This window comes from Triticum aestivum, chromosome 2B (assembly GCF_018294505.1).
Source record: "Triticum aestivum cultivar Chinese Spring chromosome 2B, IWGSC CS RefSeq v2.1, whole genome shotgun sequence".
Taxonomy (NCBI): domain Eukaryota; kingdom Viridiplantae; phylum Streptophyta; class Magnoliopsida; order Poales; family Poaceae; genus Triticum; species Triticum aestivum.
The window spans coordinates 722,537,862-722,552,912 of NC_057798.1; positions in this window are offsets into that span (position 1 = coordinate 722,537,862).

Sequence of the window (15,051 nt, forward strand, 5' to 3'; positions counted from 1 at the left end):
AGTACCACTATGTTACCTCAACAGGGATATGGACATCCCCAATAATAAGTATATCATACTTTTTCTTGGCGGTAGGGAGAGGAAATTCAAAACCTCCAAATATAATCGATGGAATTTTTCCAATAGAATTGATACTACAAACCTGAGGTTGTTTCCTCGGAAAGTGTACCGTGTGCTCATTGCCATTAACATGAAAAGTGATATTGCCTTTGTTGCAATCAATAACAGCCCCTGCAGTATTAGGAAAAGATCTTCCAAGAATAATAGACATACTATCATCCTCGGGAATATCAAGAATAACAAAGTCCGTTGGAATAGTAACGTTTGCAACCACAATAGGCACATCTTCACAAATACCGACAGGTATAGCAGTTGATTTATCAGCCATTTGCAAAGATATTTCAGTAGGTGTCAACTTATTCAAGTCAAGTCTACGATGTAAAGAGAGAGGCATAACACTAACACCGGCTCCAAGATCACATAAAGCAGTTTTAACATAATTTCTCTTACTGGAGCATGGTATAGTAGGTACTCCGGGGTCTCCAAGTTTCTTTGGTATTCCACCCTTAAAAGTATAATTAGCAAGCATGGTGGAAATTTCAGCTTCAGGTATCTTTCTTTTATTAGTAATAATATCCTTCATATACTTAGCATAAGGATTTGTTTTGAGCACATCAGTTAATCGCATATGCAAAAAGATGGGTCTAATCATTTTAGCAAAGTGCTCAAAATCCTCATCATCCTTTTTCTTAGATGGTTTCGGAGGAAAAGGCATGGGTTTCTGAACCCATGGTTCCCTTTCTTTACCATGTTTCCTAGCAACGAAGTCTCTTTTATCATAAGTTGATTCCTTGATTGTGGGTTATCAAGATCAACAGCAGGTTCAGCTTCTACATCATTATCATTACTAGGTTGAGCATTATCATGAACATCATCATTAACATTTTCACTAGGTTCATGTTCATCACCAGATTGTGTTTCAGCATCAGACATAGAGATATCATTTGGATTCTCAGGTGACTCAGCAATAGGTTCACTAGAAGTTTGCAAAGTCCTATCATTTTTCTTTTTCTTCCTTTTAGAAGAACTAGGTACATCAATATCATTTCTCTGAGAATCTTGCTCGGTTCTCTTAGGGTGGCCTTCAGGATACAAAGGTTCCTGAGTCATTCGACCAGTTCTAGTAGCCACTCTAACAGCATAATCATTTTTCTTACTATTCATTTCATCAAGCACTTCTTTTTGAGCTTTAAGTACTTGTTCTACTTGAGTGGTAACCATAGAAGCATGTTTGCTAACAAGTTTAAGTTCACCTCTAATACCCGACATATAATCACCCAAGTGTTTAATCATATAAGCATCTTGCTTTAATTGTCTACCAAAATAAGCATTAAAGTCATCTTGCTTAAACATAAAGTTATCAAACTCATCCAAGCACTGACTAGCAATTTTAGTAGGAGGGACTTCAGCTTTATCATATCTATAGAGAGAATTTACCTTTACTACCTGTGTCGGGATATCGGGAGGTTCTTGAGTAAATAAGTAATTTAGATCATATACTTCTTCAACAGGCGGTAAATTAAGACCGTGTATTTCTTCAATAGGAGGTAAATTCTTAACATCTTCAGCTTTAATACCTTTTCCTTTCATAGATTTCTTTGCCTCTTGCATATCTTCGGGGCTGAGAAATAGAACACCTCTCTTCTTCGGAGTTGGTTTAGGAATAGGCTCAATAATTGGCTCAGAAATTGGCTCAGGAGCTGGCTCAGGAGGTTCCCAATTATTTTCATTGTCAACATATTATTCAATAGAATTTCAGCTTCATCCGGTGTTTTTTCCCTGAAAAGAGAACCAGCACAACTATCCAGGTAATCTCTGGAAGCATCGGTTAGTCCATTATAAAAGATATCGAGTATTTCAGGTTTCTTAAGAGGATGATCAGGCAAAGCATTAAGTAACTTGAGAAGCCTCCCCCAAGCTTGTGGGAGACTCTCTTCTTCAATTTGCACGAAGTTGTATATTTCCCTCAAAGCAGCTTGTTTCTTATGAGTAGGGAAATATTTAGTAGAGAAGTAATAGATCATATCCTGGGGACTTTGCACACAACCAGGATCAAGAGAATTAAACCATATCTTAGCATCACCCTTTAATGAGAATGGAAATATTTTGAGTAAATAAAGGTAGCGCGATCTCTCATTATTGGTAAACAGGGCGGCTATATCATTTAACTTAGTAAGATGTGCCACAACGGTTTCAGATTCATAGCCATAGAAAGGATCAGATTCAACCAAAGTAATTATATCTGGATCAACAGAAAAATCATAATAATCCTTATCGGGAACACAAATAGGTGAAGTAGCAAAAGTAGGGTCGGGTCTCATTCTATCTCTAAAAGATTCTTTACTCCATTTAACTAGCAACCTCTTAAGTTCATATCTATCCTGGCAAGCAAAAATAGCTGCAGAAGATTCCGCATCAAAAAGATAACCCTCGGGAATAGCAGGCATATTTTCATCATCACTATCATCATCGTATTCAGGTGCAATAATTTCTCTTTATCTAGACCTAGCAATTTGCTCATCGAGAAATTTACCAAGGGGTACAGTATTATCAAGCACAGAAGTGGTTTCATCATAAGTGTCATGCATAGCAGAAGTGGCATCATCAATAATATGCGACATATCAGAATTCATAGCAGTAGCAGGTTTAGGTGTCGCAAGCTTATTTATAACAGAAGGAGAATATAGTGCAGAGCTAGATGGCATGTCCTTACCTCCCCTCGTAGTTGAGGGCAAAATAGTAGTTCGATCATCTTTCAAGTTCTTCATAGTGTCCAGCAGATATAAATCCCAAGTGACTCAAAGAATAGAGCTATGCTCCCCAGCAACGGCACCAGAAAAAGGTCTTGATAACCCACAAGTATAGGAGATCGCAACAGTTTTCGAGGGTAGAGTATTCAACCCAAATTTATTAATTCGACACAAGGGGAGCCAAAGAATATTCTCACGTATTAGCAGCTGAGTTGTCAATTCAACCACACGTGGAAACTTAGTATCTGCAGCAAAGTGTTTAGTAGCAAAGTAATATGATAGTGGTAGTAATGGTAACAAAAGTAAAGACAACAAAAGTAATGTTTTTGGTATTTTGTAGTGATTGTAACAGTAACAACGGAAAAGTAAATAAGCGAGAACCAGTATATGGAAAACTCGTAGGCACCAGATCAGTGATGGATAATTATGCCGGATGTGGTTCATCATGTAACAGTCATAACATAGGGTGACACAGAACTAGCTCTAGTTCATCAATGTAATGTAGGCATGTATTCCGAATATAGTCATACGTGCTTATGGGAAAGAACTTGCATGACATGTTTTGTCCTACCCTCCCGTGGCAGCGGGGTCCTATTGGAAACTAAGGGATATTAAGGCCACCTTTTAATAGAGAACCGGAACAAAGCATTAGCACATAGTGAATACATGAACTCCTCAAACTATGGTCATCACCGGGAGTGGTTCCGATTATTGTCACTTCGGGGTTGCCGGATCATAACACATAGTAGGTGACTATAGACTTGCAAGATAGGATCAAGAACACACATATATTCATGAAAACATAATAGGTTCAGATCTGAAATCATGGCACTCGGGCCCTAGTGACAAGCATTAAGCATAGCAAAGTCATAACAATATCAATCTTAGAACATAGTGGATACTAGGGATCAAACCCTAACAAAACTAACTCGATTACATGATAAATCTCATCCAACCCATCACCGTCCAGCAAGCCTATGATGGAATTACTCACGCACGGCGGTGAGCATCATGAAATTGGTGATGGAGGATGGTTGATGATGACGACGGCGACGAATCCCCCTCTCTGGAGCCCCGAACGGACTCCAGATCAGCCCTCCCGAGAGAGATTAGGGCTTGGCGGCGGCTCCGTATCGTAAAACGCGATGATTTCTTCTCTCCGATTTTTTTCTCCCCGAAAGCCAATATATGGAGTTGGGTTGGCATCGGAGGGCCACCAGGGGGCCCACGAGGTAGGGGGCGCGCCCTAGGGGGGGCACCCCCCACCATTGTGGACAGGGTTTGGGCCCCCTGGTATTCATCTTTGGCGAAGATTTTTTATTGTTTTTTCTAAGGTGTTCCGTGGAGTTTCAGGTCATTCCGAGAACTTTTATTTTCTGCACATAAAACAACATCATGGCAATTCTGCTGAAAACAGTGTCAGTCCGAGTTAGTTCCATTCAAATCATACAAGTTAGAGTCCAAAACAAGGTCAAAAGTGTTTGCAAAAGTAGATAAGACGGAGACGTATCAGCCGACACCTTCCTCAACCCTACCGGAGCCGCTTCGCCGACACCATCATCAAACCTACCGGAGTAGCTTCGCCTATACCATTCTCAACCCTACCGGGGCCGCTTTGCCAACTCAGTAGTCCACGGCCTCAGATCCGCTTCCTCGCACCCTCATCCAACCTACCGGAGCAACTTCTGACGCCACGTCCATGGCTGCAGATCCGCATCATCGACACCACCCTTAACCCAACCATCAGAGCAGCTTCTGACGCCCCGTCCACGACCGCAAATCCGCGTCATCGACACCATCCTTAACCCAACCACCGAAGCAGCTTCTGACGCCCTGTCCACGGCCGCAGATCCGTGTCGTCAACAGCATCCTTAACCCAACCACCGGAGCAGCTTCACCTACGCCCTCGTCCATGGCCACAGACCCGCTTCGCCCACAATGTAGTCCACCCTGCCGGAGCCGCTCCACAAACACCCTACTCGACGGTTCTAGATCTCCTTACCGTACCCCGACAGCCAGCGCAGTGTCATCACCCTTGACGTTTCTAACCTGATTCCCACCATCTAGAGAGATGCCAAGCACCCGCCACGGCCTAGGTACTTGTCACCTTTAAACCCGTCCAACATCACCTGCCCAATGTACTTCAAATATACTAAATGGTCGCTGTTACCTATTATGCAGCTGGCAAAAACTACAAGGACGATGTTTCTTCTGGATCTAACAGCTTGGCCAACCAAGATCCTGGACTGAGGCATTGCTATGATCTTGTAAGCGCGTCTCTCTCTCTCTTGTGTTGTTCTGTACCTGCTAGCGTGCTTTGCTAGGATTTTCGACCAGTAATCCCTTTGTGCAGACAATGATTTCTACTACTGGCTGCTAAATTAGATATGTAGATGTCATACATGATACTACCTCGTACCTCCGTTCCTAAATATAAGTCTTTCTAGAGATTCCAGTATAGGCTACATACGGAGCAAAATGAGTGAATCTACACTCGAAAATGCATCTATATACATTTGTATGTGGTCCATACTGGAATCTCTATAAAGACATATATTTAGGAATAGGGGCAGTACATTACACAAAATCGTAGGTGGCATGTAGGAATTCCAGTGCACTACATTAGGCTCCCTTAGAGTGCCTGCTAGTCCAGCATACAGATTCATGGCTAGTTTATGGTACGCACACAATCGTTAATTGGTGGTTTAAATATGCGCAAGGGATATGCAATGTCGTATCATGTAGAGATGTCTAAAATTAGCCGTGTCAACTTGCAGATAGGGTTACACAATGAAAAAGTACAAGATGTATGTGGCAATTTCATGGAACATCGCAAAAAAAGGAGAGGCGGCGGTGAGCCTATACAGTGTGCTATGGTACGTCACTCCTCCATTGCAGTTATTTGTATGCCAGTTCTATTAGCCAAGTTTCTTAGGGACAGTTATTACGAGTTATCCTAAGAAAATAAGCACCTATGAATATAAGCTCCATGTAATAAGCCAACCAGTTCTTTTCATTGCGTTTTCAGCTTATCTTTGGTATGATCAGTGGAAAGTCTAGATTGCATTATATATTTTTTCATTTTGCTGCCCATATGGAAATTAATTTGACTTGCAAACATCACAAATTGAACCCAATGCAGTAATTAATATGATGGGAAAACAGACCATCACTATTTTCTCAAAATGCAAATACAAAGATACCATCTACTTGGCACAATCTACTTTGGTCAATGTTTTCCATAGAGATCCCATTGCCTAATTTAAACGAAGAACGCATGACCCACATTTAAATGAAGAACAATTATTTATTGAAATTTGATGGTCCAAGTGGCTGGTTATTATCATATAGCAGCACCACCTGAAAGCATCATATAGCAGCAACAGCAGCTCATAGCAACTCATCATACAGCAGCAGCAGTCTGCAATTCATCATATACCAGCAGCAGCTCGTAGCAATTCATCATATAACAGCAGCAGGAGCAGCTCATAGCAATTCATCGTATAGCAGCAGCAGGAGCGGCTCATAGCAATTCATCATATAGCAGCAGCAGGAGCAGCTTATAGCAACTCATCATATAGCAGCAGCAGCTCATAGCAATTCATCATATAGCAGCAACAGCAGCTCATAGCAACTCATCATACAGCAGCAGCAGCTCATAGCAATTCATCATATAGCAGCAGCAGGAGCAGCTCATAGAAATGCATCATATAGCAGCAGCAGAAGCAGCTCATAGCAATTCATCGTATAGTGGATCAGAATGAAAATTTGGCAAAAAATCAAAGGAGATCCTCACCTTGTTGGATGAGCTCATCCTTCAATAGCACCTCAAGGCCATGGCCTGGGAGGAGGGGAGGGGGAATAAGGTGCCTTCTGCCGCAGTGTGGTATCAGCTGTAGTTGTGCAGCGCCCGCCGGAGTAGTGCATTGGACGAACCACAATGGAGCAGCTGCTGGAGACCATGAGAATGAGGGGCGGCGCCAGAGGGAGGAACAGCCAGGGAGATTTGCCCCTACCCACCGGCCATGTAGCCTAGCTGGACATAGCATCATCGAGGACCAGGCCAGATGGGACCAGTGGTGACGGCTCGCTGGAGGAACCCTAGCGCTGCAGGCAGGGGATCGAGGTAGAGGGAAAGGGGAGAGGAGATGCAAGTGGGCAGGCAATGAATGCTTGCATGTTTGTTTTTTACTTGAGGTTCAAGTGTGACACGGGCGTTAACAGTTGCATTTTGAGTGTAATATAGGCAGACAACAGAGTCATTTCACTATTCCCCTTCCCTTCAATTTTTAGTGAGGTTCTACCCGAAACACCCCCCTCCAAAGCTAAATTAGTTAAGCCCAAGCCCATAACTCAAAAATGACTTCTTTACATCTTTTATGGCTTATTTTGACAATATTCCCTGAAAAGGCGGAATCGAACTGGCCCTTAACATGCAATTCAATTGTGCATGCAATGATGAATCACTCATACCTGCTATCTGTACATTTAGGCATCATCATACATGGCATAACCTAATACATGTGCATTCCATTGTAGAATGTGGAATATGCAATGTTTATGTTAGTTCATATGTTGCACATGATGTTTAAATGCCCCTTAAATCTGGTCAGTCAAGTGATGGTCTTTAAGCCTCCTTCTTTGCTTCTTTTCTTGATATGTAAGATTTGCTCACACATCTGTTCAATTGCTTGTTTGCATCAGCCAACCATACTAGGATTGTTTGCTTTGATTACTTGCCGCTCTTGACCTAACACTCTAACAGCGCTTGTCAATGATTTAAACACTAAGGGCTGCTGTAGTGGGGCCTTGTCTAACTCATAGGTGACATAAAGGTTTGGTTGTACACTACAGTAGGCTCTCCAAGAGTACCTGGAGATCCAGTTCGAAGGTATGCCTAGTTTTTACATAGTGCAGACATAGTAAATGCTCATTTCATTGTGTGCAAGTGCAAGAGATGCGGCATGTTTCATTATGTGGTGTTGTTTTGTTATAATCTCATCCTTTTGTGTTCATAGACTAGAAAGTATGCATATTTATCTTCCAAGGAGACGAGTACCTAGTTTGTGTCACCTTGCAGAGGGGGTGCAATGAAGATAAGATTGAGGATTTCCAAGTACAAGATGTTAGGAAGGAGCCTTGCAAGAGAAGTAGGAGCTGCGCTGAGCCTCTTCAACCTGCTAAGGTAAGTCACTGTATGCAACTCAACTGTTCAATTCCTTGTTTGTTTCAGGCATAGTTAATTTGCTCTTTTCAATTGCTTTATTTGTCCTCAGTTAATGAGATGCCCAAATAATCATGCCTAATGTTCGGTACTTGTATAACTATTAGTTGACATAATTAAAGGCCTTACCATTTAATTACTCTGCCTAAATGTGCCTGAAGCTTTGAAGTCTATTAACCAACTATTATTGCATGAGGCTCGCAATCTAGTTTATACTACGCTAATGATTGCATAGTTTTGCCTGTTGTAGTATGTTTGTATGAAACCCTCTGATGTTCATTATGCTCCCTAAGACTTTAGTTGAGATACAGAATGGCCAACTGCTTGCTTATACGGAACGTGATGTCTAAATTTGTAACTTGTCTGTGTTTTCGATTGGGCCCCAACATCATGCTCCTCTGGTGAACTAAGAGGGATTTCTATATGCAGGCTGCACACACTATCTTTCTTATAATTTTTAAAATATCACCTGCTTATGCTTCATGACGTGTAACATTATTGTTAGTCCTGTTTTGCCATGTAGTACAAAATAGTGTCTTGCTCGCTTCACTGTTGTAACTATATTTTTGCCCTAGTCATGTGTACTTACAGAAACATTTCAGGATGAAGTGATATCAACACAAAGATCTGCGAGCAGTGTGGCATGGCCGTTATCGAATGATTATGGATTGGAATTGGAATGTGCTGATGTTCTCGAGCATCGACTAGAGGTGGCAAGATAACGTGTACATGATTGTCAACATTTAATCAACAAGTTGAGACTAGACATGCAGGTATTAGATGCAGGAGTCAAAAAATGAAACAAGACACTGAGGTAACTGTCGGTGTCAAAATCGGCGGATCTCGGGTAGGGGGTCCCGAACTGTGCGTCTAGGCAGATGGTAACAGGAGACAAGGGACACGATGTTTTACCCAGGTTCGGGCCCTCTTGATGGAGGTAAAACCCTATGTCCTGCTTGATTAATATTGATGATGTGTGTTACAAGAGTAGATCTACCACGAGATCAAGGAGGCTAAACCCTAGAAGCTAGCCTATGGTATGATTGTTGTTCGTCCTATGGACTAAAGCCATCCGTTTTATATAGACATCGGAGAGGGCTAGGGTTACACAGAGTCGGTTACAATGGTAGGAGATCTACATATCCGTATCGCCAAGCTTGCCTTCCACGCCAAGGAAAATCCCATCCGGACACGGGACGAAGTCTTCAATCTTGTATCTTCATAGTCTTGGAGTTCGGCCGATCATGATAGTTCGGCTATCCGGACACCCCCTAGTCCGGAACTCCCTCAGTAGCCCCTGAACTAGGCTTCAATGACGACGAGTCCGGTGCGCATGTTGTCTTCGACATTGCAAGGCGGGTTCTTCCTCCGAATAATTTATAGAAGATTGTGAACACCAGGATAGTGTCCGGCTCTGCAAAAATAAATTCCACGTACCACCGTAGAGAGAATAATATTACACAAGTTCAGTCTGCTGACGTATTTTGTGGCGTGACGTCACATCATTACCAAGCCTTTACTCGAATTGTTTTTATTGTATCACCTCAGCGTGTTTAGCGAGGCGGTTTCCTTGGCACGTCTTGTCGAAGCAGAGATCGTGTTCCCCTTATTCCGAGATTCCCATAAATATGGACGTGGGTAACCCAACCGCGCCCGTTGTCACGCCCCCTCCATCAAAGGCGGGTTCCAAACGGTCGCGGGGACGGCTCTTGGTATTCTTCCTCTTTATAATGAGACCAAGGCCCGTTCTTTTCCTTCAATCCTCTATCGAATCCGCCCCTCGCCCCGAGTTCCAACACCCAGGGCTCCATATTCGGGTACCTTCGATATTCGACAATGTCCGGCCCCGACCTACGAGGCCGGTGGATGCCCTCCTCCTTCACGGAAGAGGACGTGCTAAAGCTAAGAGACGCCAGGTACTTAACCTATGAGATTTCGCATAGGCTGCCTGCCCAAGGGCAAGTTATTCCTACTCCCGAGCTTGGCGAGAGCGTCGTGTTCGTGTCTCACCTCCGTCAGGGTTTAGGCTTCCCGACGGACCCCTTCGTGAGGGGGCTCATGTTTTACTATGGGCTGGAATTCCATGACTTGGCTCCGGAGTCCATCCTCCACATCTCATCATTCATTGTCGTCTGTGAAGCCTTCCTCCACACTACCACTCACTTCGGCTTGTGGCTCAAAACCTTCAACGTGGAGCCGAGATGATTGAGGGGCGTCAGGCAGAGTGCGGAGGGGCGGTTATAAGTAAGAGGGCCGATGCACCATGGCCCGAGGGCTCTTTTCAGGAGGAGCTCGGCTTGTGGCAACATGAGTGGTTCTATATCACCGCTCCCAGGGGCAGCAGGCAGAGGCTGCCGCCCGTCTTCCGCTCGGGCCCTCCACAACAGTTGACGTCATGGGTCAACAAGGGGCGTGACTGGGGGCCGTCCAAGGACGTTCCCCTGTTGCAGGACCGGATTCGAGGCCTCCAAGAAAGGGAGATCAATCTGGCCGTAGTGGTACATGTTATGTTGATCCCGCGCCTACTGCCCTGCAAACGTCGCCCCTCCGCCTATGGGAATTTAATCCGGAGGGGCCACGAGTTCTTCAACACTTCATGGGTTTGACACCCGCGGAGATGTACAAACTGTTCTTCGGATCGCAAGAGATGCGTCCGGAATTGACCAAGGATGCTGGCCTAAGCTGCAATCGCTCGGATACTCAAGTAAGTAGCCCTGTGTCCGGACACATCGTTCATTCATTTACTGTGGGTTTGCCTTTTAACTAGCTATCCCTTGGACAGGAGTGGATAGCGCAAGCAAAATTGATACGGTGTCAGGCCCCCCTCCCTGAGACCACGCAGGATCCCGTGTTAATCAAAATGTTAGAGGTTGCACCTTTGGAGGAGGGCGAAGAAGGGCACAGGGGAACTACCACCTCAGCCATGGAGGCTTTCAGTAAGGGAGGAATCGAGAGTCCCTCCTTACAGGGGGAGAAGAGGACCGCTTCCGAAGACCCGGAGGTCAAGGCCTCAAAGCGGGGAAAGAAATCTGTACCGGAAGGTCCTGTGCCAAGAAGAGCCCCGGCCATACTGTCTCCTCCGAGGACTCAGCCCTCCAGCGAGTCGTAAGTAAAAAAGAGGGAATTTTGTAATAGTGGACACCCCTGCTTAATTTCTAAGGGTAACCGAAGTTTTCATCTTGTAGTTCGGATCTCAGCCTGTCTCAGCACAGCTCATCTTCGGGAGACCTTCGTCCGGAGATGATGGAGAGCGAAACGCCTCCATCTGCGCCCCATCGTGTGGGGCGGACGACCCCGAGGTGTCGACGCGGAGGGTCTCTTCGAGTCCGGCGGGGCCAGAGAGTTCGGCACCCATTGGAGTACGGCTGGTGGAGCTGCAGGATTTGCTTAAGAGGGCGTCCATCTCAAAAGATCACCGCACATTAATCAGTATGGTGATTGAGAGGATCTCGTCCGCCGAAATCGGGTTGTGTGAGGCTGTCGAAAGTTTGCTGACGGGATTTGAGGTACGCAAAAAATGACGTACCTTTTGACAGTTTTTGCACATGAAGTGCGCCCTGTATAGATAGTAGCCCCTGAGACTTGGTATGTTGTCGAAAACGGCAGCGTGCCGAGGATCATAATCTCAGTTATAGATTGTCGCCTTTCCTACGTAGGTGGCGGGACGTTTGGTGGCCAGCCGGACTGATGGAGATGCCGAGCTTAAGAGGCAACTCGATGTTGCGGATGCGGACATCTCGCTAATCAATAAACGACTCGATGAGTCACAAGGTATGTGGTTGCTCCGCGGTCGCCTAGTAAGGGAGCTGACGCCCATTCCTTACCATTTGTATGCTTGATGCAGATGGTGCTACTGCTGTGGAAGACCTTCGGGCAAAGCTTGCTCGGGCCAAGGAGCAATCCAGGATAAGTGATGCGGCTGCCTTGAAGGCAGCAGAAGAGCTAAAAGCCGAAAAGGCTGCTCACTGCCGAAGCAGGGAAGAGTTGGCCGGAATGGCCTTGAAATTAAAAGATGCTACCGACCGTTGTGAGGTTCTTGAAGGAGAACGCCGAGTGGAGCAAGATGGCCTGAAGAAGGCCGGCGCCGAAGTCAAGGATGCCCGGAGTGAGATGCGGGCTATGAAGGAGGAAGTGCATCAGGCCGGAGACATTGCGGCTGGAAAGCCCTTTCTTCTGCGTAGGAAGTTCACGGATTCGAAGTATGCTCAGCTGGGCCAGTTGTGTGGTGCGGAGGATCCTTATCTGGATTTGGCGGCGAGTGCAGCGGACGCAGTCGTGCACTTCCGAAGCCAGAAGGATCATGAAATGGAAGAACTTTACTGGTCTCAATTCCATAGTCCGGAGCGTCCACTTCCGTTGACTGATCGGCTGGCTGAGTGGGCTGAGCTGAATAGGTTGTCCGGACTTGCCATGACGGATGTGGTCACTCATCTGTGGCCGGAAAGGCCCAAGCCGAAGAGTTATTTTGGCTTGTTGCAGCAATTCCTTGGGGCGGTGCCGCATATCAAGGCGATAAAGCGGTCGGTATGCATAGAAGGTGCACAGATGGCGCTCGCCCGTGTGAAGACATACTGGGCGAACATTAATGCCACCGCTGTTGCATCCCGGGGTTCGGACAAGAGCCGATTACCCGCCGAGCACTATTTTGAGGAAGTCCTGCAGGACGCTCATTTAATAGAATCGCAGTGCTCGAAAGATGTCATGTTCAAATGACGTGTATAATTTGTTAGATCATATTTATAATGCAATAGCTTTTTATACTTGTGCGTTCAAGTATTGAACTATCTCCTGTGCGGTCATATATGTATGAATAACCTGAAAGTTGCAGTCTTTGGCTTCAGCCCCCACGCACATGGTGCGGGGGTGTTTGCAAAAAGAAAAGCGCTTTTTCACACTTAATCCAACGTCTTGGTCCTTTTAGGGAGGTGATAGCGTAGCAAACTAGGCAACCGGACTATAATGCTTTATCACTTTCACTTAGCCATAGGAGCTCGAATGTGGGGCTACGATATAGCCCCTAGCGGCACCGCTCTTCTCCGAACTTCGGGGCGCGTATGTGCCTGACCGGGAAGCGGTCCTTCGTCAAAGCGGAGGAATTCTAAACATTCCAATGGTCGATCGAGTGGTTGACCAGTCTCTCGCTATATCATGACAGTTAGTTTTCGGCTTTCTCTACTAAGGTGTTCGCCCGGCCGAACTGGGGCACAATCGCAATAGTTCTCCTGGTGCCGCGTTAGCCGATGATACGGAACGTAAGGCAGCAAAACACAGGAGCTGGGCAAACCCAACATTTGACCAAAGACATGATTCGGAGCTGATGCATATAAGGCCTAACTCGAGACGCCGAACACTCCGTGAGGTGTTCGGTCTTTATGATACCGGGCAGAACAATGCCCTAAGCCCCTAGTGTCCAGGTACAGGTGGGAACTTCTGACGCGGCCGATGCCAAAACGCCAGCCTCCTCCTCGGCTTTGGTGGGAAACCGGGGGATGTGTATCAACAAGAGACAGTAAGAAAGGTTTACGCAGGGTCTTAATCTGAAAAGAATCCTTGCAACGGGTCCCTGCTGCACGTCTGCGCCTGTGTCTCGGTTGTGCTGTATCCTGGACGGGTGTAGCACGTGCTTCATCTGTAAAAGAGAAAGACTTAGTTTCCAAGAAATATCGTGCATAAGTTGTATTAAAATGGAATAAAAGGAAGAAAGTTGAGCTTTGTTGGCTCTCATCATTTATACACGTGGCCCGTTATAAAGGGGATATGCGGCTGGGAAGCCCCTTGTTTAGTTACGCCGGACTCGCCTAACCATGTCCGAGGTCTGAATGACTTGTTTTTAGGGGCTTTGACCCGCAAGGTCTGATTAGTGTGTGGCTGTCGAGGCAGTCTCACGTTCTCCGTGGTCGAGGAACACTCGGAGTTACTTTTTAATGAACTTATGCCACATTGACCGGGCATTTTTAAGCGTAAAAAATGCGTAATGTGGTATTGCATTAGGGCTGGCGAAAGCTGCGCGCCCCAGTAGTGCTTAAGGGCTACTGTTTGAATGGGGCGATGGATAGTGAGCTTTTCGCGACGGAGGTTGTTGGATGAACCGAACGCAACCTCTAGTGGTACAGAGCCTGTATAATTGGCTTAAAGGCCTGGCGTCACTCCTTTGAAAGAAGTGCGGCTATGGCGAATTTTGGTAGGGTCTATCCCCATTCTGCGGGCGGTGTCCTGGTATTGCAGGTGCTGCGCTGTCTTTTCGTGTTATCACATGAAGTGAGTTCACTGTTTTGACTTCTAGTGGGAAAGTCTTCTGTTTGCCGTAGTGCTGCTTTTGGGTTTCGTCACTTTCGCTTGGTGTGTCGAGCCCCTTGTGTTCGGCGTTAAGTCGGCCAGACTGTTTGAAGACCCAACAATCTCTGTGGGTATGGTTTGCAGGCTTCCCGGGGGTACCATGTATTTGACATAGTCTATCTAGAATCTTGTTTAGGTTGGATAGCTCGTCACTGTTGTCCTTAAGGGGCAGTGTTTTGTTGTTCGGACGAGAGCTTTTGAATCCGGCATTGACCGCCGTACTATTCGGGCCATTTTCCTTATTCCGGCGCTGATCTTTTCTGCGTCGTGATTTCCCATTTCCATACCTGACTTCGGATGTACTCGGATCGCTGGTGCTGCATCTAGCCAGCCAGCTATCTTCCCCCGCGCAAAAGCGGGTCATGAGGCTTGTTAGTGCGGCCATTGTTCTTGGTTTTTCCTGGCCGAGGTGTCTGGCAAGCCATTCGTCTCGGACGTTGTGTTTAAAGGCTACTAAGGCTTCAGCGTCCGGACAGTCGACTATTTGGTTCTTTTTAGTTAGGAACCTGTTCCAGAATTTGCGTGCTGACTCTCCGGGCTATTGAGTTATGTGACTTAAATCGTCTGCATCCGGAGGGCGGACATAGGTCCCCTGAAAATTTGCTCGAAACGCATCCTCAAGCTCTTCCCAACTTCCAATGGTATTTTCTGGGAGGCTTTTAAGCCAATGCCGAGCTGGCC